The sequence below is a fragment of the Apteryx mantelli genome, chromosome 8 (assembly GCF_036417845.1).
Source record: "Apteryx mantelli isolate bAptMan1 chromosome 8, bAptMan1.hap1, whole genome shotgun sequence".
In the NCBI taxonomy this organism is placed as follows: Eukaryota; Metazoa; Chordata; class Aves; order Apterygiformes; family Apterygidae; genus Apteryx; species Apteryx mantelli.
This window is the reverse complement of record NC_089985.1, coordinates 18,251,734-18,261,484: the sequence shown is the minus strand read 5'-3', so window position 1 is coordinate 18,261,484 and position 9,751 is coordinate 18,251,734.

Genomic DNA, 9,751 nt, shown 5'->3' with positions numbered 1-9,751 from the left:
TCAAGGGAAAGGAAGAGTCGCACATCTCTCACTTTAAATCAAAAGCTAGAAATGATGAAGCTGAGTGAGGAAGGCATGGCGAAAGCCGAGACGGCCCAAAAGCTTCGTCTCTTGCGCCAAACAGGTAGCCAAGTTGTGAATGCAAAGGAAAAGGTCTGGAAGGAAGTTCAAAGGGCTACTCCCGTGAACACCCGAATGATCAGAAAGCGAAACAGCCTTGTTGCTGATATGGAGAAAGTTTTAGTGGTCTGGACAGAAGATCAAACCAGCCACAACAGTCCCTTAAGCCAAAGCCTAACCCAGAGCAAGGCCCGAACTCTCCTCAACTCTATGAAGGCTGAGAGAGGTGAGGAGGCTGCAGAAGAAAAGCTTGAAGCTAGCAGAGGCTGGGTCATGAGGTTTAAGGAAAGAAGCCGTCTCCAGAACATACAAGTGCAAGGTGAAGCAGCACGCGCTGATGTAGAAGCTGCAGCAAGTTATCCAGAAGATCTAGCTAAGAGAATTGATGAAGGTGGCTACACTAAACAACAGATTTTCAATGCAGACGAAACAGCCTTATCTTGGAAGAAGATGCCATCTAGGCATCTCACAGCTAGAGAGAAGTCAAGGCCTGGCTTCAAAGCTTCAAAGGACAGGCTGACTCTCTTGTTGGGGGCTAATGCAGCTGGTGACTTTCAGTTGAAGCCAATGCTCATTTACCATTCCAAAAATCCCAGGACCCTTAAGAATTATGCAAAATCCACTCTGCCTCTGCTCTACAAATGGAACAACCAAGCCTGGACAACAGCACATCTGTTCACAACATGGTTTACCGAATATTTTAAGCCCACTGTCGAGACCTACTGCTCAGAAAAAAAGGTTCCTTTCAAAATATTACTGCGCATTGGCAGTGCACCTGGTCACCCAAGAGCTCTGATGGAGATGTACAATGAGATTCATGCTGTTTTCCTGCCTGCTAACACAACATCCATTCTGCAGCCCATGGATCAAGGAGGAACTTCGACTTTCAAGTCTTAAGATTTAAGAAATACATTTTGGAAGGCTATAGCTGCCATAGATAGTGATTCCTCTGATGGATCTGGGCAAAGTAAGTTGAAAGCCTTCTGGAAAGGATTCACCATTCTAGATGCCATTAAGAACATTTGTGATTCATGGGAGGAGGTCAAAATATCAACATTAGCAGGAGTTTGGAAGAAGTTGATTCCAACCCTCAGGGATGACTTGGAGGGGGGGGCGGGGGGGTCAAGACTTCAGTGGAGGAAGTAACTGCAGATGTGGCGGAAACAGCAAGAGAACTAGAACTGGAAGTGGAGCCTGAAGATGTGACTGAATTGCTGCAAACTCATGATAAAACTTTAACAAATGAGGAGTTGCTTCCTATGGATGAGCAAAGAAAGTGGTTTCTTGAGATGGAATCTACTCCTGGTGAAGATGCTGTGAACATTGTTGAAATGACAACACAGGATTTAGAATATGACAAACTTAGTTGATAAAGCAGCAGCAGGGTTTGAGAGGATTGACTCCACTTTTGAAAGAAGTTCTCTTGTGGGCAAAATGCTATCAGACAGCATTGCATGCTATAGAGAAATCATTTGTGAAAGGCAGAGTCAATCGATGCAGCAAACTTCATTTCTGTCTTATTTTAAGAAATTGCCACAGCCACCCCAACCTTCAGCAACCGCCACCCTGATCAGTCAGCAGCCATCAACATCGAGGCAAGACCCTCCATCAGCAAAAAGATTACAACTCGCTGAAGGTTCAGATGATGGTTAGCATTTTTTAAGCAATAAAGTATTTTTTTAATTAAGGTTTGTACTTTTTTTTTAGACATAATACTATTGCACACTTAACAGACTACAGTATAGTGTAAGCATAACTTTTATATGCACTAGGAAACCAAAAAATTTGTGCGACTCACTTTTATTGCGATATTTGCTTTATTGCGGTGGTCTGGAACCAACCCCGCAATATCTCCGAGGTATGCCTGTATCACTGCCATTGCAAGACACTTGAGCCCTCTTTTGGATGCTCACCAATGTGACTGGGATAAAAAAATAAGTCCAGAATTGAAGTTTTCTGAAGAACCACTAGAACGATCCAAAGAACAAGGCCAGGCTTTCAAAAAGAGCTTGGCTTGTTAAGCCTGCTAGAACACAGACTAAAAGAGGAAATGATTGCTTCATAAATAAATCAGTGGAGTAGACGTCAGAATGCAAAAGGAACTGCTTGAAGGACACAGCTGGTGTATGAACAAATGGACAGAAAACATCAGTAAGCTGTTCGTTAGGGAAAGGTTACTATCCATTCAAAGAATTGCAGTGAGAATTGTGATCGAATCTAGTCTTGCTTTCCAAATGCACATTCAGCAGTGTAAACCTGTAGAAAGTATGTCAGCCTTATTGTAGTAGGAACTTAGTGCTCAAAAAGTAATTAATAATTTAATAAAGCTGATGTGGTTCATTAGCTGACCATACAAAAGCTAATTTCTTATTGAAAAGTGTTACATAGTATTGAATAAGTAACCTCAAATATTTGAAGTCCATATGGCCGCATTATAGGTTCACAGAGCGGCAGAATAACTGAGGGTGAAAGGAACCTCAGGGGGTCTCCAGGCCAACCTCTTGCTCAAAGCAGGGCCAGCCATGAGAACAGACCAGGCTGCTCAGGGCTTTATCCAGTCCTGAAAACCTCCAAGGATGGAGGCAGCACAGCCTCCCTGGGCAACCCGCTCCACTGCCTCACTGTCCTCACAGGGACGACGTTTTTCCCTTAGATCCACTCTGTGCCTTTCTTGTTCCAACTTATGCCCATTGTCCCTCATCTTCCTACTACACCCCACTATGAGGAGCCTGGCTCCATCTTCTTTATTACCACACATATTGGGGGGGAACTGCTGTTAGATCCCCACAAAACCTTCTCTTCTCCAGGTTGAACAAGCTCAGTTTCCTCAGTCTCTCCAGCCCTCTGGGCCTCTGGCGGCCCTCTGCTGAAGGTTTCTCTCTCCTCCCCAGGTTATCAATGTCTTTCAGGTACTGGGGAGCCCAAAACTGCATGCAGTATCTAGATGCAGTATAACTTGTGCTGAGTAGAAGGGGATAATCACACCCCTGTCTATGGCTGTGCTCCTGTTAATACAGCCCGGGATGCTGCTAGCCTTCTGCTACCAGCCCGTGCTCAGCTCACTCTCCGCCAGGACCCCCAGGTCTTGCAGCAGGGCTCATCCCCAGCCTGCATCACTGCAAGCGTCATTCCTTCCCACGTGCAGGACTGTTTGTCCTGTCAGCCCATTCCTCCTGCCTGTCTCTGAATGGCAGCCCTGACGCAAACATATCAAGGGGTCCCCCCAGTTTGGGGTCAACTGCAATGTTGATGAGTACACTGTCACTTTTGCCTCCTCCAGGTCATTGATAAAGATGTTAAACAAGACCAATATAAAACCCTGTTACTTTGGTAGTACAGTTAACTTGTGTCTTGCAGTAGGCAGAATCTGAATGTCTTTTACTCCATTCTGGAGTAGTGAATGTGAATGTTGCTGAGGTCTCTGTATCCCAACAATGTAATACTACCAAGTAGTATAGTTTTTGGTTCCAGTTTCCAGTCTCGCACCATAATCCTTACATCTTTATATAAATAAAGAACATTAAGAGCAAGATCCCCCTTTTATAAATTACATGTTCTGATTAGTGATAATTATCTATACTAGCTATTGAATGTAATAAGTAGAAACATGAAATAAGTGGGAATGAAACAGTGCTGCCCTAAGTTCCCATTGCATACCACTATATGCTTCTAGTATCCAGTATTGCCATCATCTGAAGTCTTGATGAAATTACAGTTATTTTTTCTTATATATTGCATGAATATCATACTAAGTACCATACTTACATATTAACACTGTATATGACCTAAACCACTCAAAAGTGAACACTGGAACACCTGAAGCATACTTTTAAGTTGACCTCAGGCAGTTTTACCTTGTGTGTCAAGGTCATTCATATGTTCATAAACAACATAAGATACAACTGTGTGCAAGCACTCGCAGGAATCCATGAGCATTAGGCACTAGCATTTTCTTAGAAGCATAAAAACAAGCATTAAATTTTAGCAATTGCTTTTGGAGTCATTATGTATGCACACACACACATATATGTGCTTCATCAATTAAATGGAAGTATTACTTCAGTAACAATACATACAAGTTTGTGGGCTGATTGATCTGCTGTAAATTACCTGAAGTGTGGGTTGAAAGATATAATAATGGCTTTTAATTAAGTCAAAGGGGCTTATCAAATAATAAAAATACAGTAGTGTCTGATGAGGGATAGTTAAAATAGGAAGTGGCATAAATATCAAGACAAGAAAAGAATGTCAGTGGAACACTAACACTTTCTGCTAACTTTGTAGTTGTCATTTACACCTGTGAAAAGATAGTGTTAACAGTTCAAAATTAAAGGGAAAAGCAGATAAGAAGAACTCATTCTATTCCTGAAGCAGAAAGGAAGAAAAACTAGTTTTGGCAGGTTCAATTTGCATAAATGCATCATGCATAATATCTATACCATGTGTTACACTGTTAGGAGTTGTGTGGTAAAAGTAGGCCACAGAGAGCAGATAGGTGATAGAGCCTGATGGTTAGAAAATTCATATATACAGACAGATTCTGCTTTAACTTGTGTGTGTGGCAGAGGGTTTAAAGTACGAGTTGTATTTCCTTGGTCTAACTGTTTATATAAGATGTGAAGCAGCAGTGAAACACTCACTTTTCATGGAACGATTGCAGATTTGCACTGCTGTCACTAAAAATGGAGTAAGTAACATAGAGCTGTGCAGGAACTTTAACAAAGTGTTTTGACTGGCTCATACTGATGCAATAGGAACAGCAGGTTAAGTCTCAGGCATTATACGTATGTTGACAGATAAACTATTAGATATATAGCTGCGAGGAAACTATCGTCCTTATTTAAAGATGTAGACACTAATCAGGCCTAAGTGACATACTGCAGTGACATCTGAGGTAGTGACCACAAAACAGTCCCAGAGCTCTTGACACATTTACATCTCCAATAACCAAAGAGGCCTTCCCTATTATTATGAAGTTAGCACTACACTACCAAATTATTTCTTCCACAAATGGTCCTACATGACAGGTTTGGGGCAGGTATCATCCACAGGGCTCTTGTTTGTTAAAAAAAATTAGCTTGAGTAGTCCATCATCTTGCACTGCAATTTTTACCTTACTTGAAGGAATTACATAACCACAAAGGATATCTGTATGTCAAGAAATATCCTTTCCTTAGGATGTTTAAAATATATGTATATGTATTTAAAATAAACCATTTTGCATTCTTTAATAAATTTATATTATTTGTATTGAATACTATACAAGTTTATTCACTGTTAATATCAGTAATATGAAACATCTGGAAATATATACATCTATGTTACTAAAACAAGAGCTTTTAATAGTATATGTATCAATACATGTTTAAATTACATCAATACTATCCACTTAGGCTTTACAATATTTATAGCACTTCCTCTAAGAGGCTAGAAACTTAATATATTTTATTAATAGCCTGAAAGATAGAAGATAAATCAGCTAAATTGCATGATTCAGTGTCTGCTGTAGGTATTGTAGCTTTTTCCCTGAAGGAGAAGACACTTCATAATACTATTAAAATTATGAAAATTGCCTACTGCATGAGCCAAAAGTCATTCCTGGCCTAACTCCAGTGACTGCAGTGAAGCTGAGTAATTTTAAAATGATGAGATCAAATCCAGTTCTGGTACAGGGTTTAAAAAAAGAAAATTGTCAGTGAACTACACCCATCAATTATGTCACCTGAAGTAGCAATCTTCAGGACACATACAGGATGATACAATTACAAAACAAATGCAATAGGCATTTAGAAGGCAAAAATCAAAGATCAGTGGTTTTTTTTTTTTGTTTTGGGCTGAAATGAATACTTACTTCACTATTATATAGATTTAACTCTGTCTTAAACTATCAGCATAAAAGTGTGTTTAAAGCAAATATATGTTCTGGAATCTTATCTAATATGCTATGACAAATTCAGATTTTATTACTAATTTTCACATGATTTTCTTAACTGGTACCTGTCTTTTCTAACTTGTGGCATTGGACTGTTCTGGAGTGAAGAAGTTTTTTTAATTCAGAAAGATTAGTGATTTAATACAGATAAATATTGCCTACAAATTAAGAAATCATGGTTTAATAGTGTCAACATAGATTAAGCTGAGTAACCTTCAGCTGTGTTCTGACTTGGAAGACACGGATTTTCCTGGGACACATTGTGTCCTGTGACATTCCTGTGGCCATTTTGGAGGCACAGCACACCTTGTAGGACTGTGGCTATAAGCTGAGCTTTATTTACAACAAAGCTTTAAACAGCCATGCAGTATTAAGGTCCTAATCCTTCAGAGGGTAATCGGTGGGACTGCTCATGTCAGTTAATACTAAAAAGGTACATATCTATTTGGAGACCTGAAACTTCACCGTGTATTTCTTGAAAAGCAGAATTAGAAGTGTCATGGTTATGGCATTTACTACCCATATTCCATTTAGCTCCCACTGAGATTGCCTTTTTGTTTGATTATTTACAGTTTCAGATGTCCAAATAAATTTATTTATTGAGCAAGATAGTGTGCTTAGAACTGATTCCTGCTGGAAGCACTGATCCACATACAGGCTGTAGTCCAGACTATCATTGGAGCAGACCAGTGATCTATCTAGAGCCAAAGCAAGAAAGTGTTCCAAAGTTTTTCCTGACACTGCTGTTGCCAGGAAAAGGGCTACAAGTTGAAACAGGAGTGTCATGATGCAGCAAAAAGCAAATAGGCTAGCAGAGCAAAGGAACACAGGACATTTTAGTGCCCTGTCTCCATCACTGATATACACTGGTGTTTTAGAGGAGGATTTAAAAAGCCCAGAGACAAACATGGAACTATTTGTTCATAGAGGAAATTTCCTCTAAACTCCTACCACCTCACAACTGAAGTCTTATACTCCTCAGTAGGAGGGTAGACAGCCTTTGAGTTATTTGTTTTATCCTGATGTAACTGGGGTACTTTGAGAACACCGATTTTTTTTTTTTTTTTGAATCTTTGAGGCTTTGTACCTGCTTGAGTAATAAAGTTTCTTTAAAGATTTATGAAGTTCTCCCAAAATAAAGCTTCCTGAGCTTTAAACTTGCAGGAGAAGCTTTATGTCATTGACAATGCAGGGTTATTACATTACTGACAGTGTTTATCCTTTTTTGGAAAAAAAAAAAAGCCTCTCTCCTCTGCTATTTTGAGCATCTTTTGATTAAATATTCTAAGTATATTTAGAAATCCATACTTCTGATACCTTCAACTCCTTTTGATCAAGAAGGTTATACTCCATATAAGAGACTTTTCTTCAAACCTGATTTCAGAATATAAATATAGCTCCTGGGCAAAGTTTTTTGTTTTGTTTTAATTGTAAGGGCTGGATTTGAGTCAAAACCATCTGAAGTCATGGGGCAACCACCACCTCTTCATGTTAGTAGTTATTCTCTCAGGATACCAGGGCACAGCAAGAGCTGCTCCCAGGGAGAAGGGAGGCAGGAGCTGAGCTCCGCAACCCAGCCGGCAGGGCAGGGGCCCCCGCAGCCAGGGCTGCTACCACAGTACCTGAGCGAGGTGAGCAGGGCAGACCCAGGCAGCAGCTGGGGACAGCCGAGAACCCAGGCTGCCAGGCACATCCATGGTGATGAGGCAGGTCTAAGTCCAAGCTGGGAACTGGAGACAGTGACCAGCTCAGTGGTCACCAGGCAGGTCCAAGGTTGAGCTGGGCAGTCTGTCTGCAGGCAGGGCCCACAGCCAGGTACTAGCACACCTCCACTGCAGCACAGGCAGGCCCCAACCACCCCGGCTGAGCTTAAATGGATCCGCGGGCCCAGGCAGGGGTGTGGGTGGGAGCCCAGGTGGGGCTGGTCAGGGCCTTTAGGGCCTGTGCTGCACCCAGGCCCCTGACACAACTTGTCAGCTCTAGCTACTTAATGAGAAACTCGGTTATACAGGGGGTCTACTTGCATTAGAGACTGCTCGGAGAACGTATGCATCTATTTCATTACAATGAACTTTTTCTTTAATATATCTTAATCTATGGGCTTTAAAAACCTGTGAAGGTTGCTGCCCTACTTCCCTAGGCCAAGATTACCTTAGTTCTGATTTTCTTTAAGGTATTATAGGTATTAAGGTTGCACCAACTGTATTTATCAAATTTCTAAATAGAAATTCAGCAAAACTTTCAGGAGTCTTCTGTAAATAAAATGACCTATAATAAGCACCTAACCACCACAGCGTTTTCCTAATTCTCTTATTAGTAGAGCATCCATCTGACACCCAATCCCACTCTTCCTAGTTCTCTCAGATCTTAATACACAGGACCTGACCCCTTCCCAGCAGTATCTTTCATCAGCCTGAAACATCTGTTTTTAAGAAAGCTCTGGAAAGCTCTTTAGTTTTGGAAGAGAAGACCACCTCGATATATTTTGATACTAATCAGATATAACAAACGATACTTCTGTTCACTTCTGTTAGGTGCTGAAAGTCTTTCACATTCCATTTCATTTAACAGAGAGCTGATGAATACAGTACCCAAAGAGTAGCCTAGTATGGCAGATTTTAGCCTGTTGCAGTCTATTACAGGTTTTAGAGTAGATTAAATAAATGTTCTTGAGGGGGGAATTCCTAGGCCAAGGCCAGATTCCTTCGATCTCATCTAAAAGATGTCTTCATAACAACTTTACTCTAGTTTGTTTCTTTCAGATCAAGTGATGAGTTGACATTTGGGAGTTTTGGAGGGAATTTTTGTTAGGAAGAGAAACTGATGGTGGAGTCAGGATTACCGTTGCAATTCTTTTCACTGGAGAACTCCCTGTATAAATACTTTTTATGCCTGGGACATTGTAGGACACAAAGAGCAGGAGTAATTTCCTTCCAGGCACTTCAGCCTGAAGCTTTTTACCCTTTACTTCTTTTTTTCCAGGATCATGCTACAAGACAGTCCTTGGCTTTTTGGCTTACTTAGCTATGAACATCACTTGGGCTTGCAGTATTTCTTCAGGTAACTATTCCCTAAAAACACACCATTTTCCACATCTATCCTGACTGAAGGGTAACTGTTACATTCACAAACTTCAGCAAGATTGCAGGGGCTCAGCATCACACTGCATGTAATCTTACCAGTTCTCTTTCTTAACAGGCGAACAAACGGCCAGTTGTGGGAAGACATGCTGTGTGTTAGGGTTTTCCTAGGCAATGTTCTGTGAAGAGGAAACCAGTATGCTGAGAGCCATAGCCAAGACTTTGCTTTCTGTTTTAGTCTCCTGCAATGAGTTTTTGAGACAAAGCTGCTCCCTGGGAAGCAAATGCTGGTGTTGGACTATACATTATAAGAAACAACACCGCTTGTGTGCTGCTGTGATCATCTGTGTCACAGGACTGTTATTAAATCTAAACACACACGCATGCATTTCTCCTTCTCAGACTATGAACAAGACTGTGAACATCTGTTGCTTGTATCAAAGGGGAGCCAAAATGTAAACAGTTGTAAATTACAGACTGAACTGCTGTAAAAGACCCTGCTAAGGGTTCAACTACAGTAGAAGGAACCTGAATGTTTCAGAATTGAAATGTGAACATCTATTCTTCCAATAACATTTAAAAGGTGCTTAATTTTGTTAATGTTCTTTAAAATAATGCA